This window comes from Ambystoma mexicanum, chromosome 9 (assembly GCF_040938575.1).
Source record: "Ambystoma mexicanum isolate Mex_15411 chromosome 9, UKY_AmexF1_1, whole genome shotgun sequence".
NCBI lineage: Eukaryota > Metazoa > Chordata > Amphibia > Caudata > Ambystomatidae > Ambystoma > Ambystoma mexicanum.
In genome coordinates, this window is record NC_090931.1 from 505,018,066 (window position 1) to 505,036,095 (window position 18,030).

Below are 18,030 nucleotides of genomic sequence, written 5' to 3' on the forward strand. Positions count from 1 at the left end.
GTGATATCCAACTCCTTCCCATTTCAATTCTGAGTTCCTTCCTATAGCATGAGATGTGATATCGCAATGCTTCTAATACCAAACCTGGGACCAGTCCTATAACATGAGATATGATATCCAAATCCTTCCCCTTCCAAACCTGAGACCCTTCCTTTAGCATGAGATGTGATTTCCAAATCCTTCCCATTCCAATCCTGAAACCCTTCCTATAGCATGAGATGTGATATCCAACTCTTTCCCATTCCAACCTGAGACCCTTCCTATAGCATGAGAAGGGATATCCAACTCCTTCCCATTCCAATCCTGAGACCCTTCCTATACCATGAGATGTGCTATCTCAATGCTGCTAATACCAAACCTGAGACCCTTCCAATAACATGAGATGTGATATCCAAGTCCTTCCCATGCCATTCCTGAGACCCTTCCTTTAGCATGAGATGTGATATCCAACTCCTTCCCATTCCAATACTGAGACCCTTCCTATAACATGAGACGTGATATCCAACTCCTTCCCATTCCAAACCTTTGCTTCTATCAAACCTGAGACCCTTCCTTTAGCATGAGATGTGATATCCAACTCCTTCCCATTCCAATACTGAGACCCTTCCTATAACATGAGACGTGATATCCAACTCCTTCCCATTCCAAACCTTTGCTTCTATCAAACCTAAGACCCTTCCTTTAGCATGAGATGTGATATCCAACTCCTTCCCATTCCTATACTGAGACCCTTCCTATAACATGAGACGTGATATCCAACTCCTTCCCATTCCAAACCTTTGCTTCTATCAAACCTGAGACCCTTCCTTTAGCATGAGATGTGATATCCAACTCCTTCCCATTCCAATCCTGAGACTCTTCCTATAGCATGAGATGTGATATCTCAATGCTTCTAAAACCAAACATGAGAACCATCCTGTAACATGAGATGTGAAATCCAAATCATTCCCTTTCCAAACCAGAGACCCTTCCTATAGCTTCAGATGTGATATCAAACTCCTTCCCATTCAATGTGATATCCAACTCCTTCCCATTCCAATCCTGAGACCCTTCCTATACCTTGAGATGTGATATCTCAATGCTTCTAATACCAAACCTGAGACCCGTCCTAAAACATGAGATGTGAGATCCAAATCCTTCCCCTTCCAAACCTGAGACCTTTCCTTTAGCATGAGATGGCATTTCCAACTCCTTCCCATTCCAAACCTGAGGCCCTTCCTATAGCATGAGATGTTATATCTTAATGCTTCTAAAACCAAACCTGAGAACCATCCTATAACATGTGAAATCCAAATCCTTCCCTTTCTAAACCGGAGACCCTTACGATAGCATGAGATGTGATATCTCAATGCTTCGAAAACCAAACATGAGAACCATCCTATAACATGAGATGTGAAATCCAGATCCTTCCCTTTCCAAACCTGAGACCCTTCTTATAGCTTGAGATGTGATATCAAACTCCTTCCCTTTCCAATCCTGAGATAGCTTGAGATGTGATGTCCAACTCCTTCCCATTCCAATCCTGAGACCCTTCCTATACCATATGTGATATGTCAATGCTTCTAATACCAAACCTGAGACCCGTCCTAAAACATGAGATGTGAGATCCTAATCCTTCCCCTTCCAAACCTAAGACCTTTCCTATAGCTTGAGATGTGATATCAAACCCCTTCCCATTCCAATCCTGAGATAGCTTGAGATGTGATATCCAACTCCATCCCATTCCAATCCTGAGACCCTTCCGATAGCATGAGATATGATATCTCAATGCTACTAATATCAAAACTGAGACCCTCCCTATAGTATGAGATGTGATATCTAAGGCCTTCCCATTCCTATCCTGAGACCCTTCCGATAGCAGAGATGTGATATCTCAATGCTTATACCAAACCTGATGACCCTTCCTATTGCATAAGATGTGATATCCAACTCCTTCCCATTCCAAACCTTTGCTTCTATCAAACCTGAGACCCTTCCTTTAGCATGAGATGTGATATCCAACTCCTTCCCATTCCTATACTGAGACCCTTCCTATACCATATGTGATATGTCAATGCTTCTAATACCAAACCTGAGACCCGTCCTAAAACATGAGATGTGAGATCCTAATCCTTCCCCTTCCAAACCTAAGACCTTTCCTATAGCTTGAGATGTGATATCAAACCCCTTCCCATTCCAATCCTGAGATAGCTTGAGATGTGATATCCAACTCCATCCCATTCCTATCCTGAGACCCTTCCGATAGCAGAGATGTGATATCTCAATGCTTATACCAAACCTGATGACCCTTCCTATTGCATAAGATGTGATATCCAACTCCTTCCCATTCCAAACCTTTGCTTCTATCAAACCTGAGACCCTTCCTTTAGCATGAGATGTGATATCCAACTCCTTCCCATTCCTATACTGAGACCCTTCCTATAACATGAGACGTGATATCCAACTCCTTCCCATTCCAAACCTTTGCTTCTATCAAACCTGAGACCCTTCCTTTAGCATGAGATGTGATATCCAACTCCTTCCCATTCCAATCCTGAGACCCTTCCTATAGCTTCAGATGTGATATCAAACTCCTTCACATTCAATGTGATATCCAACTCCTTCCCATTCCAATCCTGAGACCCTTCCTATACCTTGAGATGTGATATCTCAATGCTTCTAATACCAAACCTGAGACCCGTCCTAAAACATGAGATGTGAGATCCAAATCCTTCCCCTTCCAAACCTGAGACCTTTCCTTTAACATGAGATGTCATATCCAACTCCTTCCCATTCCAAACCTGAGGCCCTTCCTATAGCATGAGATGTTATATCTTAATGCTTCTAAAACCAAACCTGAGAACCATCCTATAACATGTGAAATCCAAATCCTTCCCTTTCTAAACCGGAGACCCTTCCGATAGCATGAGATGTGATATCTCAATGCTTCGAAAACCAAACATGAGAACCATCCTATAACATGAGATGTGAAATCCAGATCCTTCCCTTTCCAAACCTGAGACCCTTCGTATAGCTTGAGATGTGATATCAAACTCCTTCCCATTCCAATCCTGAGATAGCTTGAGATGTGATATCCAACTCCTTCCCATTCCAATCCTGAGACCCTTCCTATACCATATGTGATATCTCAATGCTTCTAATACCAAACCTGAGACTCGTCCTTAAACATGAGATGTGAGATCCTAATCCTTCCCCTTCCAAACCTGAGACCTTTCCTATAGCTTGAGATGTGATATCAAACCCCTTCCCATTCCAATCCTGAGATAGCTTGAGATGTGATATCCAACTCCATCCCATTCCAATCCTGAGACCCTTCCGATACCATGAGATATGATATCTCAATGCTACTAATATCAAAACTGAGACCCTCCCTATAGTATGAGATGTGATATCTAAGTCCTTCCCATTCCTATCCTGAGACCCTTCCGATAGCAGAGATGTGATATCTCAATGCTTATACCAAACCTGATGACCCTTCCTATTGCATGAGATGTGATATCCAACTCCTTCCCATTCCAATCCTGAGACTCTTCCTATAACATGAGATGTGATATCCAACTCCTTCCCATTCCAACCTGAGACCCTTCCTATAGCATGAGATGGGATATCCAACTCCTTCCAAATCCAATCCTGATACCCTTCCATGAGATGTGATATCCCAATGCTTCTACAAAACCTGAGACCCATACCATGGCATGAGATGTGATATCCAAATCCTTCCCCTTCCAAACCTTAGACCCTTCCTTTATCATGAGATGTGATATCCAAGTCCTTCCCATGCCATTCCTGAGACCCTTCCTATAGCATGAGATGTGATATCTCAATGCTTCTAATACCAAACCTGAGACCCTTCCAATAACATGAGATGTGATATCCAAGTCCTTCCCATGCCATTCCTGAGACCCTTCCTTTAGCATGAGATGTGATATCCAACTCCTTCCCATTCCAATACTGAGACCCTTCCTATAACATGAGACGTGATATCCAACTCCTTCCCATTCCAAACCTTTGCTTCTATCAAACCTGAGACCCTTCCTTTAGCATGAGATTTGATATCCAACTCCTTCCCATTCCAATACTGAGACCCTTCCTATAACATGAGACGTGATATCCAACTCCTTCCCATTCCAAACCTTTGCTTCTATCAAACCTGAGACCCTTCCTTTAGCATGAGATGTGATATCCAACTCCTTCCCATTCCTATACTGAGACCCTTCCTATAACATGAGACGTGATATCCAACTCCTTCCCATTCCAAACCTTTGCTTCTATCAAACCTGAGACCCTTCCTTTAGCATGAGATGTGATATCCAACTCCTTTTCATTCCAATCCTGAGACTCTTCCTATAGCATGAGATGTGATATCTCAATGCTTCTAAAACCAAACATGAGAACCATCCTATAACATGAGATGTGAAATCCAAATCATTCCCTTTCCAAACCAGAGACCCTTCCTATAGCTTCAGATGTGATATCAAACTCCTTCCCATTCAATGTGATATCCAACTCCTTCCCATTCCAATCCTGAGACCCTTCCTATACCTTGAGATGTGATATCTCAATGCTTCTAATACCAAACCTGAGACCCGTCCTAAAACATGAGATGTGAGATCCAAATCCTTCCCCTTCCAAACCTGAGACCTTTCCTTTAGCATGAGATGTCATATCCAAATCCTTCCCATTCCAAACCTGAGGCCCTTCTTATAGCATGAGATGTTATATCTTAATGCTTCTAAAACCAAACCTGAGAACCATCCTATAACATGTGAAATACAAATCCTTCCCTTTCTAAACCGGAGACCCTTCCGATAGCATGAGATGTGATATCTCAATGCTTCGAAAACCAAACATGAGAACCATCCTATAACATGAGATGTGAAATCCAGATCCTTCCCTTTCCAAACCTGAGACCCTTCTTATAGCTTGAGATGTGATATCAAACTCCTTCCCATTCCAATCCTGAGATAGCTTGAGATGTGATATCCAACTCCTTCCCATTCCAATCCTGAGACCCTTCCTATACCATATGTGATATCTCAATGCTTCTAATACCAAACCTGAGACCCGTCCTAAAACATGAGATGTGAGATCCTAATCCTTCCCCTTCCAAACCTGAGACCTTTCCTATAGCTTGAGATGTGATATCAAACCCCTTCCCATTCGAATCCTGAGATAGCTTGAGATGTGATATCCAACTCCATCCCATTCCAATCCTGAGACCCTTCCGATAGCATGAGATATGATATCTCAATGCTACTAATATCAAAACTGAGACCCTCCCTATAGTATGAGATGTGATAACTAAGTCCTTCCCATTCCTATCCTGAGACCCTTCCGATAGCAGAGATGTGATATCTTAATGCTTATACCAAACCTGATGACGCTTCCTATTGCATGAGATGTGATATCCAACTCCTTCCCATTCCAAACCTTTGCTTCTATCAAACCTGAGACCCTTCCTTTAGCATGAGATGTGATATCCAACTCCTTCCCATTCCTATACTGAGACCCTTCCTATAACATGAGACGTGATATCCAACTCCTTCCCATTCCAAACCTTTGCTTCTATCAAACCTGAGACCCTTCCTTTAGCATGAGATGTGATATCCAACTCCTTCCCATTCCAATCCTGAGACCCTTCCTATAGCTTCAGATGTGATATCAAACTACTTCACATTCAATGTGATATCCAACTCCTTCCCATTCCAATCCTGAGACCCTTCCTATACCTTGAGATGTGATATCTCAATGCTTCTAATACCAAACCTGAGACCCGTCCTAAAACATGAGATGTGAGATCCAAATCCTTCCCCTTCCAAACCTGAGACCTTTCCTTTAGCATGAGATGTCATATCCAACTCCTTCCCATTCCAAACCTGAGGCCCTTCCTATAGCATGAGATGTTATATATTAATGCTTCTAAAACCAAACCTGAGAACCATCCTATAACATGTGAAATCCAAATCCTTCCCTTTCTAAACCTGAGACCCTTCCGATAGCATGAGATGTGATATCTCAATGCTTCGAAAACCAAACATGAGAACCATCCTATAACATGAGATGTGAAATCCAGATCCTTCCCTTTCCAAACCTGAGACCCTTCCTATAGCTTGAGGTGTGATATCAAACTCCTTCCCATTCCAATCCTGAGATAGCTTGAGATGTGATATCCAACTCCTTCCGATTCCAATCCTGAGACCCTTCCTATACCATGAGATGTGATATCTCAATGCTTCTAATACCAAACCTGAGACCCGTCCTAAAACATGAGATGTGAGATCCTAATCCTTCCCCTTCCAAACCTGAGACCTTTCCTATAGCTTGAGATGTGATATCAAACTCCTTCCCATTCCAATCCTGAGATAGCTTGAGATGTGATGTCCAACTCCATCCCATTCCAATCCTGAGACCCTTCCGATAGCATGAGATATGATATCTCAATGCTTCTAATATCAAAACTGAGACCCTCCCTATAGTATGAGATGTGATATCTAAGTCCTTCCCATTCCTATCCTGAGACCCTTCCGATAGCAGAGATGTGATATCTCAATGCTTATACCAAACCTGATGACCCTTCCTATTGCATGAGATGTGATATCCAACTCCTTCCCATTTCAATCCTGAGTTCCTTCCTATAGCATGAGATGTGATATCTCAATGCTTCTAATACCAAACCTGGGACCAGTCCTATAACATGAGATATGATATCCAAATCCTTCCCCTTCCAAACCTGAGACCCTTCCTTTAGCATGAGATGTGATTTCCAAATCCTTCCCATTCCAATCCTGAAACCCTTCCTATAGCATGAGATGTGATATCTCAATGTTTCTAATAAAAAACCTGAGACCTTCCTATAGCAAGAGATGTGATATCCAAATCCTTCCCAGTCAAATCCTGAGACCCTTCCTATAATGAGATGTGATATCCAACTCTTTCCCATTCCAACCTGAGACCCTTCCTATAGCATGAGAAGGGATATCCAACTCCTTCCCATTCCAATCCTGAGACCCTTCCTATACCATGAGATGTGCTATCTCAATGCTGCTAATACCAAACCTGAGACACTTCCAATAACATGAGATGTGATATCCAAGTCCTTCCCATTCCAAACCTTTGCTTCTATCAAACCTGAGACCCTTCCTTTAGCATGAGATGTGATATCCAACTCCTTCCCATTCCTATACTGAGACCCTTCCTATAACATGAGACGTGATATCCAACTCCTTCCCATTCCAAACCTTTGCTTCTATCAAACCTGAGACCCTTCCTTTAGCATGAGATGTGATATCCAACTCCTTCCCATTCCAATCCTGAGACCCTTCCTATAGCTTCAGATGTGATATCAAACTACTTCACATTCAATGTGATATCCAACTCCTTCCCATTCCAATCCTGAGACCCTTCCTATACCTTGAGATGTGATATCTCAATGCTTCTAATACCAAACCTGAGACCCGTCCTAAAACATGAGATGTGAGATCCAAATCCTTCCCCTTCCAAACCTGAGACCTTTCCTTTAGCATGAGATGTCATATCCAACTCCTTCCCATTCCAAACCTGAGGCCCTTCCTATAGCATGAGATGTTATATATTAATGCTTCTAAAACCAAACCTGAGAACCATCCTATAACATGTGAAATCCAAATCCTTCCCTTTCTAAACCTGAGACCCTTCCGATAGCATGAGATGTGATATCTCAATGCTCCGAAAACCAAACATGAGAACCATCCTATAACATGAGATGTGAAATCCAGATCCTTCCCTTTCCAAACCTGAGACCCTTCCTATAGCTTGAGGTGTGATATCAAACTCCTTCCCATTCCAATCCTGAGATAGCTATGTGTGATATCCAACTCCTTCCGATTCCAATCCTGAGACCCTTCCTATACCATGAGATGTGATATCTCAATGCTTCTAATACCAAACCTGAGACCCGTCCTAAAACATGAGATGTGAGATCCTAATCCTTCCCCTTCCAAACCTGAGACCTTTCCTATAGCTTGAGATGTGATATCAAACTCCTTCCCATTCCAATCCTGAGATAGCTTGAGATGTGATGTCCAACTCCATCCCATTCCAATCCTGAGACCCTTCCGATAGCATGAGATATGATATCTCAATGCTTCTAATATCAAAACTGAGACCCTCCCTATAGTATGAGATGTGATATCTAAGTCCTTCCCATTCCTATCCTGAGACCCTTCCGATAGCAGAGATGTGATATCTCAATGCTTATACCAAACCTGATGACCCTTCCTATTGCATGAGATGTGATATCCAACTCCTTCCCATTTCAATCCTGAGTTCCTTCCTATAGCATGAGATGTGATATCTCAATGCTTCTAATACCAAACCTGGGACCAGTCCTATAACATGAGATATGATATCCAAATCCTTCCCCTTCCAAACCTGAGACCCTTCCTTTAGCATGAGATGTGATTTCCAAATCCTTCCCATTCCAATCCTGAAACCCTTCCTATAGCATGAGATGTGATATCTCAATGTTTCTAATAAAAAACCTGAGACCTTCCTATAGCAAGAGATGTGATATCCAAATCCTTCCCAGTCAAATCCTGAGACCCTTCCTATAATGAGATGTGATATCCAACTCTTTCCCATTCCAACCTGAGACCCTTCCTATAGCATGAGAAGGGATATCCAACTCCTTCCCATTCCAATCCTGAGACCCTTCCTATACCATGAGATGTGCTATCTCAATGCTGCTAATACCAAACCTGAGACACTTCCAATAACATGAGATGTGATATCCAAGTCCTTCCCATGCCATTCCTGAGACCCTTCCTTTAGCATGAGATGTGATATCCAACTCCTTTCCATTCCAATACTGAGACCCTTCCAATAACATGAGACGTGATATCCAACTCCTTCCCATTCCAAACCTTTGCTTCTATCAAACCTGAGACCCTTCCTTTAGCATGAGATGTGATATCCAACTCCTTCCCATTCCAATACTGAGACCCTTCCTATAACATGAGACGTGATATCCAACTCCTTCCCATTCCAAACCTTTGCTTCTATCAAACCTGAGACCCTTCCTTTAGCATGAGATGTGATATCCAACTCCTTCCCATTCCTATACTGAGACCCTTCCTATAACATGAGACGTGATATCCAACTCCTTCCCATTCCAAACCTTTGCTTCTATCAAACCTGAGACCTTTCCTTTAGCATGAGATGTGATATCCAACTCCTTCCCATTCCAATCCTGAGACTCTTCCTATAGCATGAGATGTGATATCTCAATGCTTCTAAAACCAAACATGAGAACCATCCTATAACATGAGATGTGAAATCCAAATCATTCCCTTTCCAAACCAGAGACCCTTCCTATAGCTTCAGATGTGATATCAAACTCCTTCCCATTCAATGTGATATCCAACTCCTTCCCATTCCAATCCTGAGACCCTTCCTATACCTTGAGATGTGATATCTCAATGCTTCTAATACCAAACCTGAGACCCGTCCTAAAACATGAGATGTGAGATCCTAATCCTTCCCCTTCCAAACCTGAGACCTTTCCTTTAGCATGAGATGTCATATCCAACTCCTTCCCATTCCAAACCTGAGGCCCTTCCTATAGCATGAGATGTTATATCTTAATGCTTCTAAAACCAAACCTGAGAACCATCCTATAACATGTGAAATCCAAATCCTTCCCTTTCTAAACCGGAGACCCTTCCGATAGCATGAGATGTGATATCTCAATGCTTCGAAAACCAAACATGAGAACCATCCTATAACATGAGATGTGAAATCCAGATCCTTCCCTTTCCAAACCTGAGACCCTTCTTATAGCTTGAGATGTGATATCAAACTCCTTCCCATTCCAATCCTGAGATAGCTTGAGATGTGATATCCAACTCCTTCCCATTCCAATCCTGAGACCCTTCCTATACCATATGTGATATCTCAATGCTTCTAATACCAAACCTGAGACCCGTCCTAAAACATGAGATGTGAGATCCTAATCCTTCCCCTTCCAAACCTGAGACCTTTCCTATAGCTTGAGATGTGATATCAAACCCCTTCCCATTCCAATCCTGAGATAGCTTGAGATGTGATATCCAACTCCATCCCATTCCAATCCTGAGACCCTTACGATAGCATGAGATATGATATCTCAATGCTACTAATATCAAAACTGAGACCCTCCCTATAGTATGAGATGTGATATCTAAGTCCTTCCCATTCCTATCCTGAGACCCTTCCGATAGCAGAGATGTGATATCTCAATGCTTATACCAAACCTGATGACCCTTCCTATTGCATGAGATGTGATATCCAACTCCTTCCCATTCCAAACCTTTGCTTCTATCAAACCTGAGACCCTTCCTTTAGCATGAGATGTGATATCCAACTCCTTCCCATTCCTATACTGAGACCTTCCTATAACATGAGACGTGATATCCAACTCCTTCCCATTCCAAACCTTTGCTTCTATCAAACCTGAGACCCTTCCTTTAGCATGAGATGTGATATCCAACTCCTTCCCATTCCAATCCTGAGACCCTTCCTATAGCTTCAGATGTGATATCAAACTCCTTCACATTCAATGTGATATCCAACTCCTTCCCATTCCAATCCTGAGACCCTTCCTATACCTTGAGATGTGATATCTCAATGCTTCTAATGCCAAACCTGAGACCCGTCCTAAAACATGAGATGTGAGATCCAAATCCTTCCCCTTCCAAACCTGAGACCTTTCCTTTAACATGAGATGTCATATCCAACTCCTTCCCATTCCAAACCTGAGGCCCTTCCTATAGCATGAGATGTTACATCTTAATGCTTCTAAAACCAAACCTGAGAACCATCCTATAACATGTGAAATCCAAATCCTTCCCTTTCTAAACCGGAGACCCTTCCGATAGCATGAGATGTGATATCTCAATGCTTCGAAAACCAAACATGAGAAACATCCTATAACATGAGATGTGCAATCCAGATCCTTCCCTTTCCAAACCTGAGACCCTTCGTATAGCTTGAGATGTGATATCAAACTCCTTCCCATTCGAATCCTGAGATAGCTTGAGATGTGATATCCAACTCCTTCCCATTCCAATCCTGAGACCCTTCCTATACCATATGTGATATCTCAATGCTTCTAATACCAAACATGAGACCCGTCCTTAAACATGAGATGTGAGATCCTAATCCTTCCCCTTCCAAACCTGAGACCTTTCCTATAGCTTGAGATGTGATATCAAACCCCTTCCCATTCCAATCCTGAGATAGCTTGAGATGTGATATCCAACTCCATCCCATTCCAATCCTGAGACCCTTCCGATAGCATGATATGATATCTCAATGCTACTAATATCAAAACTGAGACCCTCCCTATAGTATGAGATGTGATATCTAAGTCCTTCCCATTCCTATCCTGAGACCCTTCCGATAGCAGATATGTGATATCTCAATGCTTATACCAAACCTGATGACCCTTCCTATTGCATCAGATGTGATATCCAACTCCTTCCCATTCCAATCCTGAGACTCTTCCTATAACATGAGATGTGATATCCAACTCCTTCCCATTCCAACCTGAGACCCTTCCTATAGCATGAGATGGGATATCCAACTCCTTCCAAATCCAATCCTGATACCCTTCCATGAGATGTGATATCCCAATGCTTCTACAAAACCTGAGACCCATACCATGGCATGAGATGTGATATCCAAATCCTTCCCCTTCCAAACCTTAGACCCTTCCTTTATCATGAGATGTGATATCCAAGTCCTTCCCATGCCATTCCTGAGACTCTTCCTATAGCATGAGATGTGATATCTCAATGCTTCTAATACCAAACCTGAGACCCTTCCAATAACATGAGATGTGATATCCAAGTCCTTCCCATGCCATTCCTGAGACCCGTCCTTTAGCATGAGATGTGATATCCAACTCCTTCCCATTCCAATACTGAGACCCTTCCTATAACATGAGACGTGATATCCAACTCCTTCCCATTCCAAACCTTTGCTTCTATCAAACCTGAGACCCTTCCTTTAGCATGAGATGTGATATCCAACTCCTTCCCATTCCTATACTGAGACCCTTCCTATAACATGAGACGTGATATCCAACTCCTTCCCATTCCAAACCTTTGCTTCTATCAAACCTGAGACCCTTCCTTTAGCATGAGATGTGATATCCAACTCCTTCCCATTCCAATCCTGAGACTCTTCCTATAGCATGAGATGTGAAATCCAAATCATTCCCTTTCCAAACCAGAGACCCTTCCTATAGCTTCAGATGTGATATCAAACTCCTTCCCATTCAATGTGATATCCAACTCCTTCCCATTCCCATCCTGAGACCCTTCCTATACCTTGAGATGTGATATCTCAATGCTTCTAATACCAAAGCTGAGACCCGTCCTAAAACATGAGATGTGAGATCCAAATCCTTCCCCTTCCAAACCTGAGACCTTTCCTTTAGCATGAGATGTCATATCCAACTCCTTCCCATTCCAAACCTGAGGCCCTTCCTATAGCATGAGATGTTATATCTTAATGCTTCTAAAACCAAACCTGAGAACCATCCTATAACATGTGAAATCCAAATCCTTCCCTTTCTAAACCGGAGACCCTTCCGATAGCATGAGATGTGATATCTCAATGCTTCGAAAACCAAACATGAGAACCATCCTATAACATGAGATGTGAAATCCAGATCCTTCCCTTTCCAAACCTGAGACCCTTCTTATAGCTTGAGATGTGATATCAAACTCCTTCCCATTCCAATCCTGAGATAGCTTGAGATGTGATATCCAACTCCTTCCCATTCCAATCCTGAGACCCTTCCTATACCATATGTGATATCTCAATGCTTCTAATACCAAACCTGAGACCCGTCCTAAAACATGAGATGTGAGATCCTAATCCTTCCCCTTCCAAACCTGAGACCTTTCCTATAGCTTGAGATGTGATATCAAACTCCTTCCCATTCCAATCCTGAGATAGCTTGAGATGTGATATCCAACTCCATCCCATTCCAATCCTGAGACCCTTCCGATAGCATGAGATATGATATCTCAATGCTACTAATATCAAAACTGAGACCCTCCCTATAGTATGAGATGTGATATCTAAGTCCTTCCCATTCCTATCCTGAGACCCTTCCGATAGCAGAGATGTGATATCTCAATGCTTATACCAAACCTGATGACCCTTCCTATTGCATGAGATGTGATATCCAACTCCTTCCCATTCCAAACCTTTGCTTTTAATAAACCTGAGACCCTTCCTTTAGCATGAGATGTGATATCCAACTCCTTCCCATTCCTATACTGAGACCCTTCCTATAACATGAGACGTGATATCCAACTCCTTCCCATTCCAAACCTTTGCTTCTATCAAACCTGAGACCCTTCCTTTAGCATGAGATGTGATATCCAACTCCTTCCCATTCCAATCCTGAGACTCTTCCTATATCTTCAGATGTGATATCAAACTCCTTCACATTCAATGTGATATCCAACTCATTCCCATTCCAATCCTGAGACCCTTCCTATACCTTGAGATGTGATATCTCAATGCTTCTAATACCAAACCTGAGACTCGTCCTAAAACATGAGATGTGAGATCCAAATCCTTCCCCTTCCAAACCTGAGACCTTTCCTTTAACATGAGATGTCATATCCAACTCCTTCCCATTCCAAACCTGAGGCCCTTCCTATAGTATGAGATGTGATATCTAAGTCCTTCCCATTCCTATCCTGAGACCCTTCCGATAGCAGAGATGTGATATCTCAATGCTTATACCAAACCTGATGACCCTTCCTATTGCATGAGATGTGATATCCAACTCCTTCCCATTCCAAACCTTTGCTTCTATCAAACCTGAGACCCTTCCTTTAGCATGAGATGTGATATCCAATTCCTTCCCATTCCTATACTGAGACCCTTCCTATAACATGAGACGTGATATCCAACTCCTTCCCATTCCAAACCTTTGCTTCTATCAAACCTTCCTTTAGCATGAGATGTGATATCCAACTCCTTCCCATTCCAATCCTGAGACTCTTCCTATATCTTCAGATGTGATATCAAACTCCTTCACATTCAATGTGATATCCAACTCCTTCCCATTCCAATCCTGAGACCCTTCCTATACCTTGAGATGTGATATCTCAATGCTTCTAATACCAAACCTGAGACCCGTCCTAAAACATGAGATGTGAGATCCAAATCCTTCCCCTTCCAAACCTGAGACCTTTCCTTTAACATGAGATGTCATATCCAACTCCTTCCCATTCCAAACCTGAGATGTGATATCTCAATGCTTCTAATACCAAACCTGAGACCCGTCCTAAAACATGAGATGTGAGATCCAAATCCTTCCCCTTCCAAACCTGAGACCTTTCCTTTAACATGAGATGTCATATCCAACTCCTTCCCATTCCAAACCTGAGGCCCTTCCTATAGCATGAGATGTTATATATTAATGCTTCTAAAACCAAACCTGAGAACCATCCTATAACATGTGAAATCCAAATCCTTCCCTTTCTAAACCTGAGACCCTTCCGATAGCATGAGATGTGATATCTCAATGCTTCGAAAACCAAACATGAGAACCATCCAATAACATGAGATGTGAAATCCAGATCCTTCCCTTTCCAAACCTGAGACCCTTCCTATAGCTTGAGGTGTGATATCAAACTCCTTCCCATTCCAATCCTGAGATAGCTTGAGATGTGATATCCAACTCCTTCCGATTCCAATCCTGAGACCCTTCCTATACCATGAGATGTGATATCTCAATGCTTCTAATACCAAACCTGAGACCCGTCCTAAAACATGAGATGTGAGATCCTAATCCTTCCCCTTCCAAACCTGAGACCTTTCCTATAGCTTGAGATGTGATATCAAACTCCTTCCCATTCCAATCCTGAGATAGCTTGAGATGTGATATCCAACTCCATCCCATTCCAATCCTGAGACCCTTCCGATAGCATGAGATATGATATCTCAATGCTTCTAATATCAAAACTGAGACCCTCCCTATAGTATGAGATGTGATATCTAAGTCCTTCCCATTCCTATCCTGAGACCCCTCCGATAGCAAAGATGTGATATCTCAATGCTTATACCAAACCTGATGACCCTTCCTATTGCATGAGATGTGATTTCCAACTACTTCCCATTTCAATCCTGAGTTCCTTCCTATAGCATGAGATGTGATATCTCAATGCTTCTAATACCAAACCTGGGACCAGTCCTATAACATGAGATATGATATCCAAATCCTTCCCCTTCCAAACCTGAGACCCTTCCTTTAGCATGAGATGTGATTTCCAAATCCTTCCCATTCCAATCCTGAAACCCTTCCTATAGCATGAGATGTGATATCTCAATGTTTCTAATAAAAAACCTGAGACCTTCCTATAGCAAGAGATGTGATATCCAAATCCTTCCCAGTCAAATCCTGAGACCCTTCCTATAATGAGATGTGATATCCAACTCTTTCCCATTCCAACCTGAGACCCTTCCTATAGCATGAGAAGGGATATCCAACTCCTTCCCATTCCAATCCTGAGACCCTTCCTATACCATGAGATGTGCTATCTCAATGCTGCTAATACCAAACCTGAGACCCTTCCAATAACATGAGATGTGATATCCAAGTCCTTCCCATGCCATTCCTGAGACCCTTCCTTTAGCATGAGATGTGATATCCAACTCCTACCCATTCCAATACTGAGACCCTTCCTATAACATGAGACGTGATATCCAACTCCTTCCCATTCCAAACCTTTGCTTCTATCAAACCTGAGACCCTTCCTTTAGCATGAGATGTGATATCCAACTCCTTCCCATTCCAATACTGAGACCCTTCCTATAACATGAGACGTGATATCCAACTCCTTCCCATTCCAAACCTTTGCTTCTATCAAACCTGAGACCCTTCCTTTAGCATGAGATGTGATATCCAACTCCTTCCCATTCCTATACTGAGACCCTTCGTATAACATGAGACGTGATATCCAACTCCTTCCCATTCCAATCCTGAGACTCTTCCTATAGCATGAGATGTGATATCTCAATGCTTCTAAAACCAAACATGAGAACCATCCTATAACATGAGATGTGAAATCCAAATCATTCCCTTTCCAAACCAGAGACCCTTCCTATAGCTTCAGATGTGATATCAAACTCCTTCCCATTCAATGTGATATCCAACTCCTTCCCATTCCAATCCTGAGACCCTTCCTATACCTTGAGATGTGATATCTCAATGCTTCTAATACCAAACCTGAGACCCGTCCTAAAACATGAGATGTGAGATCCAAATACTTCCCCTTCCAAACCTGAGACCTTTCCTTTAGCATGAGATGTCATATCCAACTCCTTCCCATTCCAAACCTGAGGCCCTTCCTATAGCATGAGATGTTATATCTTAATGCTTCTAAAACCAAACCTGAGAACCATCCTATAACATGTGAAATCCAAATCCTTCCCTTTCTAAACCGGAGACCCTTCCGATAGCATGAGATGTGATATCTCAATGCTTCGAAAACCAAACATGAGAACCATCCTATAACATGAGATGTGAAATCCAGATCCTTCCCTTTCCAAACCTGAGACCCTTCTTATAGCTTGAGATGTGATATCAAACTCCTTCCCATTCCAATCCTGAGATAGTTTGAGATGTGATATCCAACTCCTTCCCATTCCAATCCTGAGACCCTTCCTATACCATATGTGATATCTCAATGCTTCTAATACCAAACCTGAGACCCGTCCTAAAACATGAGATGTGAGATCCTAATCCTTCCCCTTCCAAACCTGAGACCTTTCCTATAGCTTGAGATGTGATATCAAACTCCTTCCCATTCCAATCCTGAGATAGCTTGAGATGTGATATCCAACTCCATCCCATTCCAATCCTGAGACCCTTCCGATAGCATGAGATATGATATCTCAATGCTACTAATATCAAAACTGAGACCCTCCCTATAGTATGAGATGTGATATCTAAGTCCTTCCCATTCCTATCCTGAGACCCTTCCGATAGCAGAGATGTGATATCTCAATGCTTATACCAAACCTGATGACCCTTCCTATTGCATGAGATGTGATATCCAACTCCTTCCCATTCCAAACCTTTGCTTTTAATAAACCTGAGACCCTTCCTTTAGCATGAGATGTGATATCCAACTCCTTCCCATTCCTATACTGAGACCCTTCCTATAACATGAGACGTGATATCCAACTCCTTCCCATTCCAAACCTTTGCTTCTATCAAACCTGAGACCCTTCCTTTAGCATGAGATGTGATATCCAACTCCTTCCCATTCCAATCCTGAGACTCTTCCTATATCTTCAGATGTGATATCAAACTCCTTCACATTCAATGTGATATCCAACTCATTCCCATTCCAATCCTGAGACCCTTCCTATACCTTGAGATGTGATATCTCAATGCTTCTAATACCAAACCTGAGACCCGTCCTAAAACATGAGATGTGAGATCCAAATCCTTCCCCTTCCAAACCTGAGACCTTTCCTTTAACATGAGATGTCATATCCAACTCCTTCCCATTCCAAACCTGAGGCCCTTCCTATAGTATGAGATGTGATATCTAAGTCCTTCCCATTCCTATCCTGAGACCCTTCCGATAGCAGAGATGTGATATCTCAATGCTTATACCAAACCTGATGACCCTTCCTATTGCATGAGATGTGATATCCAACTCCTTCCCATTCCAAACCTTTGCTTCTATCAAACCTGAGACCCTTCCTTTAGCATGAGATGTGATATCCAATTCCTTCCCATTCCTATACTGAGACCCTTCCTATAACATGAGACGTGATATCCAACTCCTTCCCATTCCAAACCTTTGCTTCTATCAAACCTTCCTTTAGCATGAGATGTGATATCCAACTCCTTCCCATTCCAATCCTGAGACTCTTCCTATATCTTCAGATGTGATATCAAACTCCTTCACATTCAATGTGATATCCAACTCCTTCCCATTCCAATCCTGAGACCCTTCCTATACCTTGAGA